At 40.2% G+C, this 27,008-nt stretch overlaps 1 protein-coding gene across 1 annotated transcript in view; it reads left to right on the forward strand.

Annotated features, from left to right (window-relative positions):
- THSD7A (thrombospondin type 1 domain containing 7A) overlaps positions 1 to 27,008 on the forward strand; it is a 489,942-nt gene that overhangs the window by 39,697 nt on the left and 423,237 nt on the right. Inside the window, exon 2 of the mRNA XM_074984678.1 lies at positions 20,127 to 20,261. The gene's annotated coding sequence lies outside the window, so the exon portion shown is untranslated. The remainder of the gene's footprint in view (positions 1 to 20,126; positions 20,262 to 27,008) is intronic.

Below are 27,008 nucleotides of genomic sequence, written 5' to 3' on the forward strand. Positions count from 1 at the left end.
GAGTCTTTGCAGCACTCAGCCACCTCATATTTAAGTGCAGTGGTAGGTTGCTAAATTCTGCATTCCGTTCTTCAAGGAAAGATATGAGTTTCCAATGTGTCTGAGGTTTCTTGAAGCCTTGAATTAAATTGCATGACATCACTCATCTGTAATATCTTGCCACATAATGCTTGGTGAATAATGCAGTGATACAATCCGCTTCATTTTTCCTTCAGCAAACCAACCAACCCCACTCATGAAGCCTCCATATATCTTCACTGATAGCAGAATCAAGAGCTGCATAAACATCTGAACCCTTTGAATTATCACCCAAGGGGTGCATCTTGTTTAGTTCTACATGTACTACAAAACCCTCATCTGCAGTTCCTGTGAATATGAGCATTTGGCTTATGTCACTGATATCTGTATTTTTGTCTAAAGCCAGTGAAAAGTATCTACGTTGCTTGATTATATCTTTTAGTTTGAAAGAAACATGCTCAGGAACTTCATAGAGGCCAGGTTTATGCTAGGAGGTATAATCATTTTTATACACACAAATCCACTAGCAGCATTGCATAGCTGTAGTCAACATATCTAAAATTGGTTTTTACTGCCTTCTCTGCAGCAGGTCAACAGCAGAAACTCTCTGGTAAATTTCCCCTACTCTGCTCAGCTCCCAGGAGTACCCGGGTTGATGGCAGCACCATGATAGTTGAAGTTAGTGCATCCACACTAGGCACACTAAATTGAATGCCAGAAGATCAACCATCACTGCATCAGTTTTCTTCTTTTTCTCCTCATCCAAATATCCTTTACTTGGGTTCAGAGATTTGGCTGGAAGGAGATGCACACATGGTAAATGTGGTTGAGGTAGGAGCAAGGAGGAAAGGAGAGTGAGTGAACAGGGGTTGGGGCATGGGCATGGCCACAGGCACAAGAAGCAGGCTGGGGAGATACTGCCTCCCCAAAAGGAAGCTTCACTCACCACCATGGTTACCAGTCAATAGGGAACGCTGTATCTGTGTGCTTGATTAAGCTCACCTGAAGGCCTTGAGGGATGACTGATATGTAACATAGTGCCAAGATACCTCACAGGTACATGACATGTCCCTGGCTATGAAGGACCTGGATTGGGAGTCTCACCTCACTAATGGAGGGGTCGTGGCAGTGATCTTTGGTCCTTTTTTTCCCTCAACACTAGAACTGCAGAGCCTGTCATGCTTTTTTGTAAATGCCGCAAACTATCTTCAATATAACTTTTCGATGAGTGTTCGTGGGACACACAAAATTGACCATGTGTCTCATGGGCTTATGGGTGGACTACCCTGTGTTAAGGCAACACATAGGTATCAAAACTTAAACTTCAAAACTTAAGAACATAAGAACATAAGAATGGCCATACTGGGTCAGACCAAAGGTCCATCAAGCCCAGCATCCCATCTGCCGACGGTGGCCAATGCCAGGTGCCCCAGAGAAGGAGAACAGAAGACAATGATCAAGTGATTTATCTCCTGCCATCCATCTCCTGCCCTTGTTATGAAGGCTAGGGCACCATACTTTATCCCTGGCTAATAGCCATTTATGGACCTAACCTGCAAAAATTTATCAAGCTCTTTTTTAAACCCTAATAGAGTCCTGGCCTTCACAGCCTCCTCGGGCAAGGAGTTCCACAGGTTGACTGTGCGCTGTGTGAAGAAAAATTTCCTTTTATTAGTTTTGAACCTACTACCCATCAATTTCATTTGGTGTCCCCTAGTTCTTGTATTATGGGAAAAGGTAAATAATTTTTCTATATTCCCTTTCTCCACACCATTCATGATTTTATATACCTCTATCATATCGCCCCTCAATCGCCTTTTTTCCAAACTGAAAAGTCCCAGTCTCTCTAGCCTCTCCCCATATGGGACCCTTTCCAAGCCCCTAATCATCTTAGTCGCCCTTTTCTGAACCTTTTCTAATGCCAATATATCTTTTTTGAGGTGAGGAGACCACATCTGCACGCAGTACTCGAGATGTGGGCGTACCATAGTTTTATATAGGGGAAGTATGATATCTTTTGTCTTATTATCGATCCCTTTTTTAATAATTCCTAACATCCTATTTGCCTTACTAACTGCCGCTGCACACTGCGTGGATGTCTTCAGAGAACTATCCACTATAACTCCAAGATCCCTTTCCTGATCTGTCGTAGCTAAATTTGACCCCATCATGTAGTACATGTAATTTGGGTTATTTTTTCCAACATGCATTACCTTACACTTACCCACATTAAATTTCATTTGCCATTTTGCTGCCCAATCACTCAGTTTGCTGAGATCTTTTTGTAGTTCTTCACAATCCCTTTTGCTTTTGACTGTCCTGAACAACTTGGTGTCATCTGCAAACTTTGCCACCTCACTGCTTACCTCATTTTCTAGATCATTGATGAACAAGTTGAACAGGATCGGTCCCAGGACTGAGCCCTGGGGAACACCACTAGTTACCCCCCTCCATTGTGAAAATTTACCATTTATTCCAACCCTTTGTTTTCTGTCTTTTAACCAATTCCCGATCCATGAAAGGACCTTTCCTCCTATCCCATGACCACCTAATTTACATAAAAGCCTTTGGTGTGGGACCGTGTCAAAGGCTTTCTGGAAATCTAGGTATATTATGTCCACTGGGTGCCCCTTGTCCGCATGTTTATTAACCCCTTCAAAGAATTCTAATAGATTAGACAGACACGACTTCCCTCTGCAGAAACCATGCTGACTTTTGCCCAACAATTTGTGCTCTTCTATGTGCCTTGCAATTTTACTCTTTACTAGTGTTTCTACTAATTTGCCTGGTACTGATGTTAAACTTATCGGTCTATAATTGCCAGGATCTCCTCTAGAGCCTTTTTTAAATATTGGTGTTATATTGGCCGTCTTCCAGTCATTTGGTACCAAAGTGGATTTAAAGGATAGGTTACAAACCACTGTTAATAACTCCGCAATTTCACATTTGAGTTCTTTCAGAACCCTTGGGTGAATGCCGTCCAGTCCTGGAGACTTGTTACTATTCAGCTTATCAATTAATTCCAAAACCTCCTCTAATGTCACTTCAATCTGAGTGAGTTCCTCAGATTTGTTGCCTAAAAAGGCTGGCTCAGATTTAGGAACCTCTGTAACATCTTCAGCCGTGAAGACTGAAGCAAAGAAATCATTTAATCGCTCCGCAATGGCACTGTCTTCCTTGATCGCTCCTTTTATATCTTTATCGTCCAAGGGCCCCACTGCTTTTTTAGCAGGCTTCCTGCTTCTAATGTATTTAAAAAACATTTTGCTATTGTTTTTTGAATTTTTGGCTAGCTGTTCCTCAAACTCTTTTTTGGCTTTTCTTACTACATTATGACAGTTAATTTGGGAGTGTTTATGTTCCTTTCTATTTTCCTCACTAGGATTTGACTTCCACTTTTTAAAAGCTGCCCTTTTCTCTCTCACTGCCTTTTTAACATGGCTGTTTAGCCATGGTGGTTCTTTGTTAGGTCTCTTACTGTGTTTTTTTTATTTGGGGTATACATTTAAGTTGGGCCTCTAGTATGGTGTCTTTAAACAGTTTCCATGCAGCTTCCAGGGATTTTAGTTTAATTACTCTACCTTTTAGTTTCTGTTTAACTAGCTTCCTCATTTTAGTGTAATTCCCCTTTTTGAAATTAAATGCCAGAGTGTTTGACCGCTGCGGTGTTCTTCCCAACACAGGAATATTAAAAGTTATTATATTGTGGTCACTATTTCCAAGCGGTCCAGTAACAGTTACCTCTTGGACCAGATCCTGCGTTCCAGTCAAGACTAGATCGAGAATCGAGAATCGACTCTCCCCTTGTGGGTTCCTGTACTAGCTGCTCCAAGAAGCAGTCATTTAAGGCATCAAGAAATTTAATCTCTGAATCCCGTCCTGAGGTGACATGCACCCAATCAATATGGGGATAATTGAAATCTCCTATTATTACTGTGTTTTTTATTTTGATAGCCTCTCTAATCTCCCTCATCATTTCAGCATCACTATCACTGTCCTGGTTAGGTGGTCGGTAATATATTCCTAATGCCATATTCATATTAGAGGAATGAATTGTTATCCATAATGATTCTACGGAACATTTTGATTCCTTTAGGATTTTTACTTCATTTGATTCTATATTATCCTTCACATATAGTACCACTCCGCCACCCGCACGACCTGTTCTGTCTTTCCGATATAATTTATATATAAATATATAAATAAATATAAAAGTGAAAGTTCCAGTAAAGAAAAATTAATCAACATAAACATCTACCAGGAAATCCTTTCCAACAGTGACTTCAGTTGACAGAGGCATCTCATGTAGACATGGCCTAAGATGCCTAAAGGAAGAAAAATTACTTTTTTTTTCTTTAAGAAGGTGAATTAACGTTTGATTGCTTCCTGGGAGAATTTAGTTTTAAAGTGTTTTTCCAAAATGGTACAGTTCATATTCACAATTTTACATAATTAAAAAGCAGTAGTTTTATAACACACATCTAGGCTCAATATTAAATGAATATTCATACTAGAAAAAGTAAATATGAACAAGCCTAACTTCTTCTTTTAGCCATTTTAGGCCATGTTGACTGAAGTCACTGTTGGAAAGTATTTCCTGGCAAAACTTCTGTTGACAGATTGTCTACACATAAAAGCAGATTGAAAGAGTAATGCGCTCCATCAACAGAGAGCAACCAGACTGCCCAGTCCTCTCTCAACAGAACGACTGACTGGAAGCTTTACAAACAGGGATACCCACAGAACTGGAAGCCCTGTCTGTTGACAAGAGCCTCAGAACATCTACATGGCTGTTTTGTCAATAGAATGCTGTCGAGAGCGATGTTATACCTGAACAGGGAGAGGTAGAACACTGCTGGCAGATATGCTGAGTTTTGTCAACAAACTGTGGACAAAACTAATTTTTCATGTAGATGCTCCATAGTTTCTCCTGACAAAAGCCAAGTTTTGACAAGAAAAACAGCTTGTGTAGATGTGTCCTTAGTGTGTAGTGTATTTAAAGTTTAATCCCCTCAAAAAAAGGCTTCTACCATTTTGAATACTTTGATGTTCCATAAACCAATAAATATTACTAACTGCTCTCATCTCTTACAGTGTGAGACTGCAAAAAGCAAATTCATTAGAAGATATTACAGAAAGCAGTTGCAGGTGGTTTCCACTTTTCATGTGGAAATGTCTGATTTTGCACAACATTATTCTGTTTTGGGTGTAAAAACAGTAAGACAAAGCATTGCATTCCAGCAGCACGGAATAGTTATACGAGAGCAGATCAGACACTGCTATACCCCATGTAGTCTTTGACAGTGGTCAGTACCAGATGTGTCAGTGGAAGCTGGAAGAAACCCAGTTATGTCTGATTTATTTTCACATTTTGTTGTCTTTTGTTTAGAAGTCCAACCCATGTCTGCATGAAGCTCTCTGAGCTCCAAGCAGAACATGCTAAATAAATGCTTGCTGTTATGACAGTGTTACTGTCAGGGTAAGTGGAATGAATGACAGAGTAATGCATATTTAAGAACACCGGTCTTTTAACTATATTATTTATACAATACATAATGTATTTTTATTGGACTGGGCACAATACTTCATAATTGGTGTACCTTTTTTTTCCAGTTTTATTTTGCCTCATTCTCTGTGCTGCATACTTAACTTTTATTAAAAACATTTGTGGAAGATTTTTAAATTTTAGCCACAAAATTATATTTTAGCCACAGAATTCTCACTGATTTGAATTTCTGGAGTTAAATCTCTTTTGAGCTTTGAAAACTTATTTTCAGTTTGTGATTTAGAGGAAAGATAATTGTAGCTTACCTTGCAAATAATTATGATTTCCATAATTACGTGCAACTGTAAACAAAAGTATAGTAAATTTGTTGCACAAGTATAGATATCTGAGGAAATATGAAGATGAAAATGTAATTTTTCTCAACACAGCTACATGAGAAAGAAGGTTGTTAATTATATTCCACTGTTTAAAAGCTTAAGCAATTTTTGTCATTTGCGCTTAAATCATTATCTTATCCATATGAATATGGCTGGAAAGCAAGAGAAAACATGTAAGATTTCTTTCTGGCAACCATATGCTTCTATTTTGAGCTGATAAAAACTTGAAATTGCCCTTCCACTGGAGCTTTGCATTTTCAGAGGGCATTTTGGAATGAAAGGGAAATTTTAATTTATTCCAAAATTAATGGAAATTCCAAAAAAAAAAAAAAAGCCCTCATTTAAAAATTGAATGTTTCATTTTGGAGCATTCGAAACCAAACTTTGAAATTTTTGAGTCTTTCTGGAATTTGAAATTATTTTAATCTGTACATTCAATTTTATTTAAACGTGAAAATAAGTATAAACTCTCAGAATGGTAACTGGTTTTAGAATAACAGCTTTTGTAATGATGTTTTAAAAATAAATTAAAATATAAAATAAAAAAAACGTCTTTAGCAGATAGACAGTTGGGGAGGGAGAGGGACAGCCCACTTGCTTGCTAAAGGCCTGGTTGCCTTCAAGCTTTGTTTTCCATCAAAAATGTAATGAAATACATGTTCCAGCAGTATGGCTACATCTACACTAGCCAAAAACTTCAAAATGTCCATGCAAATGGCCATTTCAAAGTTTACTAATGAAGCGCTGAAATACATATTCAGCACCTCATTGGCACGCAGGCGGCCGCGGCACTTTGAAATTGGCGCGGCTCACCGCCTCACGGCTCATCCAGATGGGGCTCCTTTTCGAAAGGTTCCCAGCTACTTCTAAGTGCCCTTATTGCTACTAGCAGATGGGAATAATGGAACTTCGAAGTTGCCAGGGTCCTTTCGAAAAGGAGCCCTGTCCGGACGAGCCGCGTAGCAGTGAGCTGCGTCAATTTTGAAGTGCCGCAGCTGCCTGCATGCTAATGAGGCGCTGAATATGTATTTCAGTGCTTCATTAATAAACTTTGACATGGCCATTTGCATAGCCATTTCGAAGTTTTTGGCTAGTGTAGACACGGCCTGTGTGTTTGATTGCAGTGAATCCGTAATTTCCAGTGGAAACATGTTTCATCAGAGAACTTTTGACCAGCTCTAGTTAATGCTGAGAAATACCCCAAAGCCAAATACTGTTTGAAATAAACAAGACCACAGAGGGTAAGCATCATTTTTAGGTGTCAAGGCCAGATTATATAGAATCATAGAACACTAGGACTGGAAAGGACCTCAAGAGGCCATTGAGTCCAGCCCCCAACCCCAATGGCAGGACCAAGTACTGTCTAAACCATCCCTGATAGACATCTGTCTAACCTGTTCTTAAATATCTGCAGCGATGGAGATTCCACAACCTCCCTTGGCAATTTATTCCACTGTTTGACCACACTGACAGTTAGGAACTTTTTCCTAATGTCCAACCTAAACCTCCCTTGCTGCAGTTTAAGCACATTGCCTCTTGTTCTATCCTCAGAAGCATGAGGCAGTGCAATCTCCTTATGCATAATTTCTGATGTAATTTGGTTGTAAAGTCATCTTAACTGTTCCGGGGAAGATGACCCTGTGAGCCAGTGGTGTATTCATGACAAAATTCTTACACTCTCATTCTGATCAACTGATGCTGAGTTAGGAGAAGAAAAAGTCTGTGCCAGAGGGTGGGTTTGTGTTATGCTGAGTTTTGGCTGTGTTTTCAGCTTCGTAGGAGACATCATCTTGTAGGTTTAGGGTAGACATGGGGCTACTCAAAGACAACATGGAATGATTGCCTTCCATAGACTTACTAGAACATTGCAAACCAAATTCTTTGAAATACAGTGAAATACTTTGCTTATCCATATCTCAGAACCTAATCCGTTTGTATCTCCCCAGTCACATTACTGTTTTCAGATTTTAAGATTGTGATGAATTGTAATAATAACTGTACTTAGTGATCTGCCAGAATACTCCTGTATGGAGAAGTTTGGCTCCTGATACAAACTGGAAAGCTCAGGCCCACATTATAATAATAAACGTATCTGAAGGCAAATCTGTTTCAGCCATTTGAATTAAAGAAAAGAATGGGTGGGGGTATCACTGAGTGCAGAAACACTGTTCAATCTTCAGAACCATTTGCTGACCTTCTCTATTCCTTAGAATTGTATTGTGAATTTAATCACAGCCGCTGCCTTTGTCAATGGTATGAAATGAAGTCTAGCAAGAACACAATGGCTTTTATGAACTTCCTTCTGGTGGATGGTGGCACCAAAACAGAAGGGGTTATTTTAATGTCATTAGAATTAATTATCATATATTTGGTAAAAATAAATTATGGTCCACATCTCCAGTGAATTCCAAATTGTATTCAAATTGCTGTGCAATAACTGGTATTTTATAGAGAATAATTTCCAAGGCTTTTTCCATTTGTGCAGATCCCCTCAGGACTTTGTGAAATAAAGAACCGTTAGCTAAATTCCCTACAGAGTTGTTGGTCTTTCCTGAAGCCAATCATTTAATGGCATCAGAATCAGATACGAAAACAGACTAGATAACAGTCTAGAAACTGTAATGATGTGAGGAAATGAAAAGGGATCAAAATTATGTATTTCACATCTTTATGATGTTGAAATGTGTGAAGGGATAATGAAAAATACATATTAAAAGGCTTTGTAAAAGTGTTGGAACAGTGGATGAATGATTGTCCTTTTTCTTGATATATAGTGACCCTTAAAAGTAATTGCAGTGATGGTGCATCTATAAATTTCCACCTGTCTGTCAGTTTTTGCCTCTCTGCTGATTGTAAACAGCTTTACATAAGAAAAAAGCTTGGGAGAGCTCAGTTTTACTTTCTATGGGAAATCTTCCTGTGCCTTTTACTTTGAACATCCAAACAAAGGGCATAATTTGGCTCCACACCATCTGAGTAAGAGTAGTCCACAGATTGACATAACTTGTCTGATAATATCAAAGGAATTTTTTTTAAAAAAAAAGCTAAAATCAAAATAAGAACCAAAACACCACAGGACAAATTGGATCAACAAACTCTCACTCTGTTCTACACTTGTTCTGGCTGTTCTAGTAACATTGCATTTTGGCTGCACATTTTTAACCTGTTGTTTTTCTTCCGTTAAGATTTTAACCACTCTTGGAGAATGTCTTTGCACTCACCTCCAGGCTTGTTTCTTCAACTGAAGATAAACAATTTATTATAATATTGTTTAGAGGCAGTCAGCTACTTACAGCAGTGCGGGCCATATTGGAAACCAAAATAGTCTTCAGGCAGGTAGAGACTGCAGTAGCACATGTAAATATACTCTGCCAGTATCACCACATTTACTGCCTGATGCCGAAATCATGCAGTTTGATTTACTATTGTATATCTGATTGCAGGATTTGAGTCCATTATCCAGTTATGATGCACTTATGCTTTATGATTTGGGAAATTGTATGACTAGCTTAAGACATGTAGGGCAGGTCAATGATGCAAATGGGAGGTGCAGCAATAGTATATGTAGCCCTACCCAAGCTAGCACTGATCAAGCTGACTTGCACCTCCATGCCAAAATAAATAAATAAATAAATGCAGGGTAGCTGCAGCGGCATGGACAGATTAGATTCCCTGGGTCCAGGGTAGAATTTTGTTTGGGTGGGTAGCCCCTGCCCACCACCTCTGCTGCAGAGGATATGCTACTGTTCTTAACAAGCTAGTTCAATCAGAGTTATCTTTGTTCAGCATAAACATGCTGCAGTTGTAATGCACACCTATGAGCGTGGTTCCCTGTCCCATGTAGAGCCATTTAGACCACTTACACAGAGAGAGAATGAGTCTCGTCTACAGCCTTAGCTGAGAGCCAGCTGGCTTTTAGCTCAAACTGTAGAGGCTCATGCTCCCACTAAGCTCACAAGCTTTTTTCCCTGTGGGTGGTTACGCCCTTTTTTGTCGCGTGGATAGGTCCCTAAACCCTGGAGTTACAGTGCTAGATGGAATTGCCAGAAGAACACTGTGGTCATGGCTGCACTAGCCCCTGCCTTTCGAAAGGGGTATGCTAATGAGCCACTCTGGCAGATGCTAGTGTGGCACTGCCATGAATATGCAGCGCCTCACTAGCATAATGGCAGCAGTGCATATTTCGAAAGTGCGGCTTTTGAAATGCGTGCTTCTTGTGTAGGCAGGGTCCTTCCCGAAGAACCCCCGGACTTCAAAAGCCCTTTCTTCCCGTTTGGTTTTGGGAACAAGGGGCTTCAGATCCAGGGGATCCTTTCAGAAGTTCCCTGCCTACATTAGCAGCATGCGTTTCAAAAGCAGCACTTTCCAAAATGCGCGCACTGCCATTGTGCTAATGAGGTGCTGCGTATTCATGGAAGCACCTCATTAGCATCTGCCAAATTGGCTCATTAGCATACCCCTTTCGAAAGGCGGGGGGCCAGTGTAGCCACAGCTTTATGTGTAAGTGATAGATAGGAAGATAGACAATTTAATGAGAAAAAGAAGTTATGAGCTAGTAGCATATTCGAGGCACTCAGTTACAAGACTGGATTAAATATGAGGGATTAAGAGGTGAATTCCAGTTTTGACTATTTTCTTGGATTTATTAAATAACTTTTCGTTTAACAAAGGTTGATTACAATTTTATTTTTCTTTATCAAATAAATGAACTTCACTGTGTAGCAGTTGCAGATGTTCCGAAAATGCTTCTAGTTAAACTATTACTTAGATATAAGGAAAGAGGAAAAAGTGCTAGTCTCTGAAAAATGCTATGGCATAGTATGATTTTGTGTGTGTGTGTGTGTGTGTGTGTGTGTGTGTAAACATTTGTACTTTCATTTAAGGAATATTTAGTTTTGAGAGTCTGTGAATTACATAAACTATGCAGTACTCTGTAGAAAGAGAGAAAATTGAGAGATTTTGTAACCGAAGAACAGCCACATTTCGTTATCTCTTTCTCTCATGTATAAACATGAGGAAATTCAGACTCACTTTAAATCAGAAACTGTTTTTAATTCAGTATGATTTGTGTAGGAATTACAGAATATGTGGCAGGTAAGCATGTGTAGCATGTGGAATTACTGATGATAATCATATCATGAAACTAGACCAGATTGGGCAAACTTTTTGGCCTGAGGTGTCACACTGGGTATGGAAATTGTATGAAGAGCCAGGTAGAGAAGAATACGGAAGGTCATGCCTCCCCAGACAGCTGGGCCTGGCCCAACCCCCACCAATGACTGGCTGACTCCTATTCAGCCTTCCTGTTCCCTGCCCCTTGACTGCACTGCTTGGAACACCTGGCTAGTGGCACTGCAACTGTGGTGCAGGGTTGAAGCACTGGGGCTGTTGGTGTGGTGACCACATTGCCCAGATGTGGGAGGAGATGAGGCTGCAGGGGATGGGGTGGGATGGGAGGGACTGGGGGCTAGATGCCCCTGCTTTCCACTCTTCCTGGAAGTTGGGCTGGCTCCTCTCAAGCTTGTCCTAATCTTACTCCCTAGCAGTAGCTTGGGGGCCAGACAGAGGGTCAGACAGGCCAGGTGTTGCCTAGAGGTCATAATTTATACCCCTCTGAACTAATTGTTCTCAAAATAGTGTTTTAGAAAACCATGAGGGAATATAAAGAAAACAAAAACAAGCATACATTTAATTTTGAACACAAATGTCTATCAACCGCTGAAAGTCAGCATTTTATAAATGTCAAGTGTGTACAACATACAGTAAAAGCATCTCCAGAACACTGCTAGACAAAATCAATTGCCAATAGGTTGGTGTTGTCTGCTGCTTTTAATGATAGGTTTAGGGATAGGGATTTCTTGAGGTCCAGTCCTAGTGGTGATGCTCTGCCTTTGCTATAGGCAAATCACTGTAGATAGCACTTAACTATCTTCTAGGACCATTGTGAATAATAATTAAATAACACTTGTAATGCACTTGGAAGATGAAGGGCATTGTATGTGTGGCTAACTATCAGCTGTTGCTAGAAAATGAAAATCCCTGCCTATTAACATTTTTGAAATTTTTTGTTAATTCCAAACCTGAACAAAAAAAAAAGTGTATTTTTGTGTGTGGAAAAGGAGTGAAAGAATCCAAATCAGGGGAAACAAAAGAGCTTTGAGTTTTGTTTCGCTTTTCTTTATTGCTTTGTACTTAGCAGTTCGGTGGGCAGACAGGCCATCTAGTTACCTGGCTGGCTAGCTGGCGTTCTAGCTGGCTAGGGAGCTGGCCAGGCAGACTGCAAGTGAGCCAGCTTTGCATAGGGATGGGGACAACACAGTGTCTGGCTGCCTGGTGCCAGGAATCTAGTGTAGAATTATAACTGTATGGAAACTCCTTTTTTTTTGTCAGAAAATTCCTCACCAGCTCTACTAATTGATTTGATGCTTAGAATAATAATACATGCATTCCATTTTATATGTAAGAATTTTACCTAAATTCATTATGCCACCCCAAAATGATTAAGAACAAATGCTGTTGCACATCTTTAACATTCTGTAAGTCTATTCTAATATAAAAATTCAAAATGTATGATTCCATTTTGAATGTTGCCAGAGGTTTTTTTTTTTTTGTAGCTCAAAAGCCATTCAGATTTCTAAATATGTAAGTATGTATTTAGTGTTTTTATTATTTTCAAGAGAAGGACTTGCAGCAGATTCACTGGCATGAAGCAAATTAACAACAAGCAATATTTTAAATGGTTTCTGACTGTATACTGCATTAACCGGAAATAGAATTCATTATCCTATATAGGCCAATTGGTAGTATATCAAGATTCAAAGTATAGGATAGGAAGAGGATTGGAGTCTAGTACCTCCTATAACAGTGGAACCTTGACCCCTCGTGAGTAGGAGGACACTGCTTCTGAGGGGTGTGTTCCTTCAGTTAGTTTGTTTTCTGGGCTTTCTTCTTTTAGTAATTCTGAGGTTATAATATCAATCTGAGAATCATCTGTTTAGGTCCCTCAGTGGAAGTTGGGTTCTTTTAATGATAGTCCATCTGTTATAATAATAAATTGAGACATATTTAAAGCAGTTTTTTGTTTGCTCGCTCCTGTCATTCAAATTTCAACATGGTTGTAGATTCTTTGTATCTGAGGCCAGGTCTACCCTAAACCTGAAAGTTGATTTCAGATATGCAATTCTAGCTATAGCAATTGCATAGCTAGAATTGACATATTGGAAATTGAATTTTGTGACTATTTTCACTTACTAATGACTACTGGGGTTAGCTGCCAACCCCAGACAGATCAGCTTCGTGCATCTTTCCCAGATGCACAGAATCAAACTCTGGAAGATCTTTATGGAAGTGTAGACAAGTCTGAAATGTTAATACTACAGTAAGTAACACTCTAGTGGGTTTAGGGCTCCTGTTTGGATTAAGTGCTCTGGTGGAGAAACCATGAATTGGTGGTGGTGTTCTGAACTAGTTCCCTCTTCCTTCACTTTGACTCTTTCCATTTGTTCTTTTCATGAATAAGAACTTTTTTTAAAAAATGACCCACATTTGCATTACATCTGAATTGTGGTGCTGCAATGACATCAATGTTGCAAGTAACAGGAAAAACATTTTTGGCTTACTCGCTTATGCAAAAAGAGATCCTCTAGTTTTAAATACTACTCTCATTTGGGGCCTCAAAACGAAGTGTTTGTCAGAATGCAGAAAAGGAAGTTGGGCAAAGGAGTCTTAGGAAAGGTCTGATCTCTGGCCTGTGATGCTTTGTTTGCTCCATAATATCCCGTGTTTACTGGGGGGTGGGAAAAAGAAAAGAAGTTAGTGACCATGAACTGTATGTAACTTTCAGATGTAAATTCATGCATTTAACTTTGTTTGTAAAGGTCAAGATTCTTCAATCCATCCTCTTGCTGAACCTGTTAGAGTTGCTGTAGTTAAGGGCTTGTCAGCATTTGGTGTTAAATCCCACCCTTCAGGTTTATGAAAACTTGCTTCAAGCTGGAATTTTGGCATGTGAAATATCAACCACAAAGTAAAGTTTCTTGATCTAATTGGCTTTAATTTATTTTAAAATATTAATGATAAATAAAATGAAGATTTGCCATCTTTGCCTTTCTTCAGTACCTATTACTTAAAAGTAGTATCCACAGAGAGGTTTACTTTAAATGTTTGATATACTCAGATATAAGATGGGGATATTTGAATGGGTAGTACTGCTATCCATGAGGGTTTTTACTTAATTATAGGGCTCATCTACACTAGTCCCCTCCTTTGAAGGGGGCATGTAAACGAGCCAAAACAGTGAATAGCAATGAAGTGCTGCACTGCATATTCAACACCTCATTAGGATAATTCTCACCACATGAACTTCGAAGCTGCTAATTTTGAAGCAGTGGCAAGCAGTATAGCCATGGGCACTTTGAAGTACCTGATCTATTTTTAAGTTCCCTTACTCTCAAAATGTTTGGCAGTGAGAGAACTTCGATGCTGTGCCGGTACGTTGAAGTGCCCGCGGTTATATAGGTCTTGGGCAGATTGGCATATGGAGGAAGTGAGGGCTCTGTCTGAGGGTGAAAGAGCTAGGCTGGGGCTGGGGGTGAGAAGTTTGGCATGCAGGCTGTCCCAGGGCTGGGTCCAGAAAGTAGGACCTCCATGCTCCCAACTTCTCAGCCTATTACGTGTCAATGCTGTGCCATTTTGTAACCAGCCAGTAAACAAGTAAGTTCTCAAAAGCTCCTGCTGTGCTCTTTCTTCAACCAGCAATTTGCAGTTTCTAATCTGAGAATTTTGCATTCATCACCATGCATGAATGGATTAAAAACTGGTGGCAAAATCAACAAGATGAAATCTGTACCAAGATATAGGATCTGTTATATCTAAATCATCAAAGACAGATGACCATCCAGCCTCTTTATGAAAACCTCCACTTTAAGGCACTTTCGTGATTTCTCTTGACAGTCTGATCCATTGTTGAACTGTTCTTACAGTTACAAAGATTTTCCTGAGATTTAATCTAAAGCTGCTGTGCTGTACTTTGAACCCATTACCTTTCTTTTCCTGCCCTCTATGGCAAAAGAGAACAATTATTCTCTCTCTCTTTTATGTCAGTCTTTCAGATATTTAAGAAGTCTGTCATGTCTCTCTCCATAACCTCTCTTTTCAAAAACTAAACATAGCATTTTCTTCAGCCTTTGCTCATGTGGCTTGCATTCCATCCCTTTGATCAACTTTATCACTTGCTTTGGTTCCTTTCTGGTTTCTCTACATCCTTTCTATGCATTGGTAACCAAAATTGGGCACAGTTTTCCAATTGAGGCCTAACGAGCACTGAGTAGAGCAGTGCTATCACCTCCTGTGATATGGATACTATGCCTTTGTTAATACAACCTAAACTTACAATTACTTTTTTGGAGCAGCGTTGCATTGCTGACTCCTGTTGATCTGGTGATCCACTACAGCTCCCAGGCCCTTCTCAGCGGTGCTGCCGCCAAGCCAATTATTCTCCATTCTGAATTTGTGCATTTGTTTTTTCTTGCATAAATGTAACACATTACCTAGGTCTAATTGAATTGAATTTTGATGTTTATAGCCTACTTCTCCATTTAACAGATTCTTTGAACTTTAGCTCTTTCTTCAAAAATGTTTGCAATCCTACCTGTATTTGTGCCATTTGCAAATTTGATCAGTATGCTTGTTCCTCCTACATCCATGTCATTAATAAGATGTTAAACAGAATGAACAGATCCCTAATTCCCTCCTTCCTTCCAATCTGACCACAATCTATTAACAGTTATTTTGTCTGTGGTTGTTTAATTATGAATCCAGTTAATGGTAATTTTGCCAAGCCTCCGTTTCTCCATCTTACTTATCACAATGTCATGAGACTGTCCTAAGCCATGCTGAAGTCCAGGTATATCATCTCTACCTCATTCCCCCAGCCACCAAACCAGTTACCCTGTTGAAGGAAGAAACCTCTGTTTGCTCTCTCACTGCTCTGCTGCTGGATCACAGAGGGAAGAAGCAATAGCAGTGGTAGAAGATATGAAGAAACCAGATAAGATGGGATCTGCAACTGAAATAGTGAGAAAAGCCACTTTTTCAGATTCAGTTACAACATCAATACTTCAGGAGCTGCAATGCACATGACTACGAGACAGTCCTCCAGTTAAGGCAGTTTCATGATTTAATAAATAACATCAAACCGTACTTTTTGTCATTCTTATTTTAAGAACAGTGTGCACACAATGATTTGTACTAGTAAGAAAGCTGATAACCCCATCTCCAGGCTTTACCCCACCTCAGCCGCAGACCTGCTTCCCCACCCCCAGGATTAACCCCTCTTAGCCCAAACTGTCCCCCATCTCCAGGAATAACCTGATTCAAGATGAGACCTGCTGCTGCTCCTCCATGGCCACCATCTCTTCCTCCTCCCTTCCACTTCTCCCCACTGCTTCCTCCTTCTCAGCACTGCTGCACAGCTCTGGCAGGGGCAGGCTTGGCTGCTGCTCCCGCCCACTGTCCTGCATGCTTAGATTTCCCCTATGTGCAGTGTGGGCAGCTCCTTGCCCTGCCAACTCTCTCTCCGGGGCTCCTTGATGCAGCTGACTGCTCAGTGGCTCTGGAGGCTGCCACCACTTAAACAAAAAAGATTGAATTCAGTTGGTTTAATGGTGGGCAACTGAATTTAATTTTTTTGTTTGTTTAAGCAGCGTTAGCCTCTGGAACTGCAAGAGTCATCAGTGGTGTCAGTAGCAGAGCTGCAAGTGGCTCCTTAAAGAGGTTCCTTCCCATCCTAGCCACAGCTGCTGAGTTTTGTTGCAATTCCAGGTCCTATCCCCGTTACTACTTGCAGCAAGCTATTAACCATAAATGGAAGAATATGGGTTTGTGGAAATGCATTACAGATATGCATGCTGCTTACTATATATTTTTTCACAAAATGTCACATGGAGCTCCACAAAACCTGGCAGCTATGTATGAATATGCATATTTTATTAAACACACCCTTGCATTCACAGAGTCTCACTGAAGTCAAATCCCTTTTCTGAACCAGTGCCTATTTTAGCAATGACCTGTAAATTTGGGCCAGAGGTTTTTTTCATCCTCTCATTTGAATAACTGCATGGCTTGACTTAATATATTATGAATCATTTCAATGGCAGATATTGACTTTCTGCAGCAGTGGTCCCCAAACTTTTTACTGCATACCCCCCTTTCTCCTATCTGTACCCCCTACCCTGGATCCAGCACCTCTGGGAGAGGAGGATGTGGACAGGAGAAAGGGGACCCAAGGCTGGGAGTGGGACCAGAGCTGACGCTGAGAGCTGAGGCTGGCAGATAGTTTTCTGTGTACAGGGTTGGTAACCCTGACTGGAGTTGGAGCTCAGGGTGCATGGCCAGTATCTGGGGTTGGGGGGTTCTCCCTCCTTGCCCCATGGGGGCTGGCCCAGGTACTAGCCATGATCTTCAAACATTCCTTTTGTGGCTTACTTGTGGGGTGTGTGCCATAGATTGGGAACCCATGCTCTTCAGGCAGTGAAAGCAAAATGTTTCATTTTGAAACATCCTGACTTATAAGAGCCTAAAGGGAAAATCAGAATTCAAATCCCTCATTTAAATCAGGGGTGAGGAACCTACGGTACGTGAGCTGGCTGTAGTTCATTAGAGTTAGCCCCTGGCTGGCTGCCAGATGCTTTCTTACCTGAGTGTCCACAGGCACAGCTGCATACACCTCCCAGTGGCTGTGGTTCACTGTTCCCGGCCAATGAGAGATGTGAGAAGAGGTGGCCTGGCCTGTGACACTTCCCTCTGCTCCCATTTGCCAGGAATATCAAACTGTGGCCACTGGGAGCTACAGGCAGCCATTGCTGTGGATGCCCAGCATCTAGTATCCTGCTAGGGCTAACCTTGGTGAACTGTGTCTGGCCTGCGGTCTGGAGGTTCCACACTCCTGATGGAAGCTGACATATCTAATGCTGAATGTGTACACCTAATCTGTATCACACGCCATTAGAGGCAAGTAAGCCACAACATGATGTGGATTTCCCAGTTTTAAAAGCATGCCCTCTTATGATGGGCTTCATGTCTTCAGCTAACTAAGAATTGCTCCAATGGTCTACTGATGAACAGGCTTGCACCGTTTACTAATAGTATCATGAGTCTCGCTCTTAAATATAACTTGTTTTGTAAGCCTTTACAGTAATTTTGGAAGGACAGTTTTCATGCTCCCCTGATGGATCACAGTAGGGAACTGTTCTTTCACAGTGAGGATTAGTTCACAGTGGATGCACAAATCAAAATAGTAAAGAAAAAGGCTCTAAACTCTTGTGTGTGCTATTTATTAGTGGAGTCATTCTGTGATTTGACCAACAGGCACATTGTTTAAAGTAGGTGCAGTGATACTGTAACTGATGATGCTAGTGACTTTTTCATGTCATGCAACAAGATGTGCATGGGAAAAAATCAGAAACTTATTGGGAAATGGTTAAGGATAGATGAACAACTTTAACTTCAAGAAGAGACACCAAATGAAATTTGAACCATTTTGAGCTTAATTTAGACTCTTGGATGAGGTAAGATTATGGAAGAATTAAAACAAAAATGAAAAACAAAGGCAATCAGTTAAGGAAGAATTTTGTGTCCTGTATTTTTCCCATGGCATCAGTGGATGCCAAGAATCAAAATGAATAGTGTTTCCTTCTTGTGACAAAGAAGTGCATAATGGAGGCGTGGCAAGGAGAGCCATGCCTTGTTCCTGCAGGACCTTGCAGCATACAGCAGGGATAGTAAGGTTGTAATTTTCTAACATAAGTGTGATTGGAAGGTCCCAACTGGCATAAGTAAGGTTAAGTTAAGCTCTCTTACACTGAGCTTAAACAATTTTTCTGCTCCTTGCATATCCATTCCTTTAGTTTCAAGAGCACAGGCTAAAATGGGGTGAAAGTTGGGCTGAAAATAGACACATTTGTGGAAGTAGAGAACCTGATGCTCTTTGAGGCAGAGATTTGCTTGATATAGCAGAGACTGGGAACCCCAAGGGAGGCAGTTATGACTCCATGGCTACATCTACACGAGCCCCAAACTTCGAAATGGCCACGCAAATGGCCATTTCGAAGTTTACTAAAGAAGTGCTGAAATGCATATTCAGTGCTTCATTAGCATGCGGGCGGCCGCGGCACTTCAAAATTGACGTGCCTCACCACTGCGCGGCTCGTCCTGAAGGGGCTCCTTTTTGAAAGGACCCCGCCTACTTCGAAGTCCCCTTATTCCCATCAGCTGATGGGAATAAGGGGACTTCGAAGTAGGCGGGGCCCTTTCGAAAAGGGGCACCATCGGGGCGAGGTGCGTCAATTTCAAAGTGCCGCGGCTGCCCGCATGCTAATGAAGCGCTGGATATGCATTTCAGCGCTTCATTAGTAAACTTCGAAATGTCCATTTCGAAGTTTGGGGCTAGTGTAGACGTAGCCATACAGGTATACTTTCCCCTTTTTTGTCTTGTGTACTGTTCCTAGCTAGGAATAACTCAGTGGCCCCACAGCTTTCTTATATAAATGCAGGAACAGACTACCATTACACTATTAGTAGTAGCACTGCATGACTATATGGACTGCCTTACTCCCATCTGTAGGTGCAGGATAGGCTTTGTGCTAATTTGTTAGGAGATGGTTGAGGAAGTAGGAGGGATGGTCAGATCTGTTTATTTAAACCAAAAATGTAAAGATGGACTAAAAGTCTGCTTCAGCTTATCTTGAAAAATATGCGAGTGGACCAGGATATGATTCAGGCAAACGTCAATTTAAATTATAACTTACAGGCTACAGCAAGTAATGGGATCTGATGGCATAAGGGGAAAAAAAGTTAAAAACAGATGTCTGGCAGCAATTTTTCACACAAACCATCACATATGTGTGGAATGGCCTCCTAGGTATTATTATGCTATGCAAGCTTAAATGCTAAGTCATTCAAGAAAATTACATAGCACCTGAGGCATACAGGGCAAAATGAGCTTGGAAATAGTCATCAAATTTAGCTCCCTGCCTTAAAACTTGCCTATGTACATAGCATAGTAGTGTTGATTCAGAAACTAAATTTATTGTTGGGTGGTGCAGGAGTTACACTGAGGCACCAGGGTTTACTGACAAACCAAATACTCTTTGTTTTAGTGAATGATCAGGAAGGACTTTTGAAGCTGTCTTGTTAAAATCTTGCCTTGTCTTTTTTTTCATGTACAGGTTGTTGCTGAAATTGTTACCTTGCAGTTGACTGACTTCTTGTTTGTGTACTTCTGTCCCAGCATGCGATGGAATAGTGACAGCTGCATCACTGCGGTTCCGTACTGGAAAATGAAATCATCCTATGACAAAAAGGTAAGTTCTCTCTCTTTTGAAAAAAAAATGAAACAGATTTATGTGGAATGTTAGTTTTAGGTATTTCAGATGATGTCCTGAAAAATCTAAACCATTTTTGACTTGTAGCAGCAAGAACCATGGTTTCTGGTCCTTCTGTTTGGGAAAGTTGGTGACCATGTTAACTGGTAGGACTGTACCTATTCCTGAGACTGCCGTTTTGCATATGTGAATCCTTACATAGTGGGTAAAGTAAATAACATAATGATTAGTGCTTAGAGTCAGCCAAGTTTAAATTAAAGTTGGAACTTCCAGGTGTTTTCAGGTTTATGGTTTTGCTCCATGTGTCTGATGTCTGGGAGGTACTGTCTCCGGAAGACAAATAGCTAATTGACCACTGTGCATTTGAGTTGTCTTAAGGAAAAAGTGATAATATAACAGTGTAGTTTTTCACATATGTATGCCTGTATCGTGAACCATCTTCTACGGATTCATTCAAATGTTTGAAATCCTCAGCTGCTTCGAACAGCTGCCTTTTGAATAATAAAATAATAATAATCCCAAATTTCCAGATAAATGTTTCCATCATCTTTGCCATATTATGTGGAATTTATACTCCAGATTGCCCCCACACATGGTCAGGTGGGCCAGTTTCATTTCAGTTTTTCATACTTAAAAATATCATGGCTTTTAAATTCATTATCTTATGATCCTGTAGGGCTAGAAGTGTGAAATGGGGGCATGCATTTTTAATGGAATCCAAATTCTGCTCAGGGTAATAGATCTTAGAGTCCATGTTATTTTTATGTGTGGAAATTAATTGTCACTACTGTAGTAGATTTGTTCTTGTCAGTTTGCATTTTTTTTCCTGACCTACTGAGCCTGCCTGCACTCTTGGTAGTTTAGGCACCTGCTCTTTGGAGGCAGCAGGATACAACAAATAGATCCAATAATAAAAATTAAACCAATAAGGAACCTGACACAGAAATTATTGCATAAGATTTCATAGCCTTTATTATGGAGGTTGTCAGGCATGATGGTCATTATGGCTTACAATGAAGCTTGGCAGGATTTCCTTCAAATCAGTATATGTCAGTCAGTGTCAGCTGCAGCTGACACGCTGAAAGTGGTGGAAAAAATATCTGATGTGAGTGTCACCTTCACCTAGCAATTTGTACCTTCAGAGATTGGGCTTCACTGGTCCTGTGAAGCAGCAGTGGAATCAATGAGTGGCTTCAGGGCTGGAGAGTCTGGATCCCTGCAGGTATCATGGGCAGGGCAAACTGTAACCCTAGTGGGGTACAGCAGAGATCTCTAACCAGAGCAACAAGGAGGATAACCAGCCTCAGGCTGTGGGGGAGGCCATCCCGGTGCTGCTGCATTATCAGAGCCCCACTCTTTTTCCCCCTCACCAGTCTGGAGTGTGGGGCCATCCTGGGCAGGAACTGTGCAGCAGTGGGGTGACTTCTTTCAGCTGGGGACTGCTCTTTTTCCTCACAGCCCCAGCCAGGGAGCCATGAGGCCAACAGGCTAGGATCACACCTTGCCTTTCCCCTTTTGCCTGGGTGTCTTGGGACCCCTGTCCATGCAGGGAACCCCTGCAGATCCACTGTCAGCTCTTCCCTAATTCCAACCCAATCCCCTCTTAATTTCCAGAACTGTCAAAAGAAATGTACTTAAAATTTATAAATAAAAATGAATGCTAATAGTCAAAATAAATAAAACTGAATTCTGCCAAGTCTACTTATTATCTTTTGGTTTATAATCTATGATCATTTACAAAAAAAAAAAACTTTTCAAACCATGCCTAAAATTGTGTTTCTGTGAAATATTTCACATCTGCAGGATATAGGATGGTCTGGTGGTATTATTGGCTTGCATTTGTGATTATAGGCATATTCTTCAGCCATTCCAAATTCATGACAGCTAAACCTTTATTACCCCAAACACAGACAGTATATATGTACAAGTGTGTGTGGCACATTCGTCCTGTTCAAAATGAGATGGTTCCATTAAAAACTGATTTTTCACTTAAAGGCAGTGGTTTCAGAAAGAAGAATTTATCCTAACTGTCATAAACCATGTGTATCAAATAGGTTTTTGAATGCTCTAATTCTTTAGGCCTTTTAATACTTATTGTACTCAATTTATTTTATTTTAGAAATAAACAACGAATACATATTAATACAGTAATGATGATTGCATGTGAGCAACTGACGACAATGAAATGGAGACAGACTGTTCATTTATTGTCATGAGAACAGGAGGGAATGGTGATCTTTTTGATTGCTGTATTTTATAAAAAATAATTGGCTTATTATCATAATTGTATTCTTTTACATGATACCAAGGTCAAGTGCAATAGTAGTAATAGTATAGGGACATACCAGTTTACAGATGTTAGTAGGTATTAATTGAGGGAAATATGAGTTTCTATTATATTTCATGGTGCTGATAAGCATTACTGTTGGAAAGAGGCAGGTGAATATCAAACCCAGAGGACCTTAACTGTCACTCAAATTTTTTGCCATCTGTTTTTAAAACTCTAAGTTCAGCCAAAGACTAGGAAGGTGCAATTGTACTAATCAGTATTGTTCTCCTTTGTGCCGAAAGCTGAAAATGTTATTTTCTGAGTTGCTTCTTCAAAAATATATTATTCTCAAGATAATTACAATATGGAAAAAATGTTCAGAAAGGTCACTAGGGTTTTAACTTGACTCCTACTGGAAGGTATGCAGCCCAAATCCCTCATCATTTACAAGTATATTCCTATGTCATGATGTCAGAAAACTGATCTTGACTCCATATGTCTATTTCATTTTGAGTCAGTGAAATCTTAATTTTATTTTAAGTATTTTAACTAACCCTTTTACTCCAGCCTCGTGCATAGCACAGGAACAAAATATTTCATCTTTTTTAAAATATTTTCCGGTAAAATGATGATGTTCTAAGTTGTGCTTGGATACTATGGTGTTGGGTGCTGTAGGAGACACAAAAATAAGCTTTGCTGAAGTTCAGTTGTCCAGAGGAACTGTGACCAGTCCATATTATCTACCCACATAGAGACATGGAGAAGAGTGTATATCCGTCATGGTTTACACAAAGGTAGGCAAAGAATCTGTGGAAGATTTAACTACCTAGGGATCAAATAATCTTTGAGTCACAAAACAAAGCCAAGGCTATGGCCCTCTTCCCCAGTTTCTCTGGTTACATGCACTGACAAATTGCATTCTTTTGCAGTGTTTCAGTTGATGTGCCTGATAGTGTACCTGTATGTTGACAGAAAATACATTTTTATGCCTGTTTGCCCTATTAATTAATTGTTTTGAGTATATCATCAGATGATAACTTATTTCTAAATTGCTTTTCTCTGATCCTTTAGTTGGATGTTGCCATGTACATTGAAGGAAGTAAGTGGCTCTTGGAATTGTCTGTATAGTAAATGAATTATTTTTAATGACTGACATAGTTGCATGGGAGCTCTTAGATCAACTATGAAGCATTGAAACGTAGTAAGTCTGTTATTTTAAAGTAAATTTAATTATTTGAACTGGCAAAAAAAAATCAGTTGGGCTCTAATCTGTACTGAGCTTCCCACAGTTTCAATGATCTATCTGCAAGGAGCTCATCACGTAATCTTTTCGCTCTTGTAACTATGAGCAGTGATAATGGAGCTGCTTCAGATTCAGGAAGACAATATTGTATTGAATCCCATTCAGAAGATTTGCAATCAGGGCTAAAAAGTTTATTTTTAGTGAAAATTTAGATTCTGCTTAAAAGATTTACTTGTGTGACTGAGATGATAATATAGAGCAGCTATTACTTGCATTCTGAAGTTAAAGAACCAGAGGGGGGAAAAAAGTGGGTGAATGGAGCAGCAATAAAATTGCATTTTTTTTAAAGTGGAAAGCTATAAGGGTATTGACCATGCAATTTGTTATGCATAAATGTGCATACATTTAAGTATGAAAGCTGTTAAAATACATCTGTTGCTTTTAAGTGGAAGGAAGAGTTTCTGACAGAAAATAAAGATATATCCCTTAAGAACAACAGATTTTTTTTGTTTGTTTTTATTTGGTGGTAGGGTGCACAGCTCTCACAGGAAAGATTTAGCTATAGATCCCACAAATAGATCAGCTAAATGGTAAGCATTCCATTATCCATAACTTTTTAAACCAATCGCGTTATTTCACAAAGCAGTAATACAGGATATAGATGCTGATCTAATGAGAACTACAAAATATATTTTCTGTTCTGCATATAGCTGTGAGCCATGCAGTCATTTCAATAACTATTGTGAATTTCTTGTCTGTATCTGAGAGGGAGATTTAAAGTCTTCAAAACTGAGAACAGAGATTTCTACGGGTATTTTTTATTTATTTATTTATTTATTTATTTTTTACTGATAACGCATAGATTTTAAGGCCAGAAGGACCACCATGATCTTCTCCAAAGATCTACAGCACATCACAAACACCAAACCTCACCAACACGCCCACTCATATATTAGGTCCAAAACCTCTGGCTGACTTTCTGGAGTCCTTAAATCTTGATTTAATTACTTCAATTTACAGAAAATTTACTATTTTTCTCCAGTTCAAACCAGCAAGTGTCCTGTGTCCCTGCAGCAGACAAATATAAAACAGCAGTAGGGTCTGTGCCAGCTTGACCCCAAATATAATGATGAACTTGACTCTGGGTAAGTAAGTGAGATGCAAGAGCCAGACACCTGGTGGAAAAATCCTTTGTAGTGTTTCAGAGCCATCCCCATTTAGTGTCCCCTCTCTAACAGCTGGAAGTAATTGCTAATAGCATATGCAGATAGTTTGTCCCAGAACGGCACTCCTCTGATGGGGAGAAAACAGAGTTAGCACCTGATGTTTATAAATAACTGATACTATTCTATTGCCAACATGACGCTGAGAGTATATTTGATTTGCCTTGCCTCTCACGAGCACAACCATCTGAGGGAGGCAGGTGCCAGCAACCCCCCATAATTCAATTCAATAAAATTCAAAATTCTTTTGCCTACTTAGCCTCTGGCTATGTCACATTCTATATATAACAACAAGCCTTTCAACTATTCAGCCACCCCCACTGAACCATAGTCCCTATCAGTCACAGTTCTCTTTCTGGTCTCACACTGAGCGACACTTTGGAGAGAGAAACCCCTTCCATGATAAGCAGTCAACAGTGCTTGTCTTGTTGCCTGTTGTGTAATGGCACTCAGTAGAGTCCTTGCCCTTCTCAGGGCTCTACCTTCAGTCCATAAGCATCTTCTGCAATCCACAATGTGGGCCAGCTCTCTACATGGAGCTCCCCAAGGTAGATCCTCTGTTGGTGAAGTCTTCAGCCACACTGAGCTGGCTCTGATGCTGTAGATCCTTTTTACAGGCCTCCTTGTAGGACTTCTCTGTGGTTTGGAGGACTCCTATGGTTTTTGGAATGTGGCAAGGCCACATGCCTCAGTAGAACCCTTTAGGTCCTAGTCTGCCCTGTCACATTGACATAGGTGCCCTGGTTGTGCAGATCCATATGGGACTTGCTCTTTATTAGAAACAGTCCTTGACTTTCCCCTTAGCATCACCTAAAGCAGTAGGGCCAGGTATGGGGAAGGCATGTACCTATTCCTTATATGTTTCACAATCAGGAGTTTAAATATTGGGGGGGGGCGGTGACCAGTGTATTGGAGAAAATTGGATTGCAGAGTTAGGGAAAGAGTGACTGGGGTTTTACTAGATAGAGGGAGAGAGCCCAGAAAAGAATTGACAATGGGGGGAGAGATCCTAGGTGAGATATTGGTGTGGCAGGAAATCCTGATGCAGCTTATAGGAAAGGCTGCGTATGAGTTGTTGGGAGATGTAGATGGGTCATAGACGGGAGTGTGGTATGCTCAGGAAAACACTGTTTTAACAGCATCTAATTTAGTGGCCTGCACTTTTAATCTCTTCGTGTTCCTTCCAGGCAATGCCACATCCTTCTTTTCAGTGCCAGTGCACTATCTAGATGGGAAAGAAGACGATTATAGAGGTTTCTCTCTATGGACTGAAAACCAGGGCATTGCCCCATAAAAAGGGAAAAAACTATAGCTGATCACCTGCAGCCCTACAAGACATTAGATTCATGATAAAGATAACACATGTAAGTATGCAAGATGTGCAATCCTTGCTAGTCTGAATGAATAGGACTGGAAGGTACCTTGGGAGGTAATCTAATACAGTTTCCTTCACTCATGGGAGAACTATTTTTATTGAGATCATCTCTTACAGGAGTTAGCCTAACCTATTCTTAAAAGTTATAAAACTAGAATGTGCAACAACTGGTGCTTTTTTGTGCCAATACTTGCCTGGGGAATGGCTGAGTACTGGCTTCTCTCTCTCTCTTTTTTTTTTTTTTTTTTAAACAAAACAAAACAAAAAGAGCACTGTAAACAATTGTTAGTGTTCACAGCCACTGTGAGATCTAGCTGTCATTTTTGAAGGCCTTCCTGAAACTCAAGTGGAATGGTAGTCTGAATGCCCTCTAAAGTTTTCGTATGTACTTGCTGTAATTGATTACCTTTTAATCACGGTAAATAATTTTAAAAATAACCTTTGGATTCTGTCTTTGGGGGATGGAGAGGTACATTCTGAGGAGAGAGAGAGAGAGAGAGCAAAGGTTAGTTCGCTAAATCTTGGCCTACAGTAAAAAATTAGGTTGCTTTAACTATATTGATGCAGGGTGTGAAAAATCCTCCTCTCCAAGCGGCATTCTTGAGATGACCAAAGT

Source organism: Carettochelys insculpta, chromosome 2, assembly GCF_033958435.1.
Source record: "Carettochelys insculpta isolate YL-2023 chromosome 2, ASM3395843v1, whole genome shotgun sequence".
NCBI classification, from domain to species: domain Eukaryota; kingdom Metazoa; phylum Chordata; order Testudines; family Carettochelyidae; genus Carettochelys; species Carettochelys insculpta.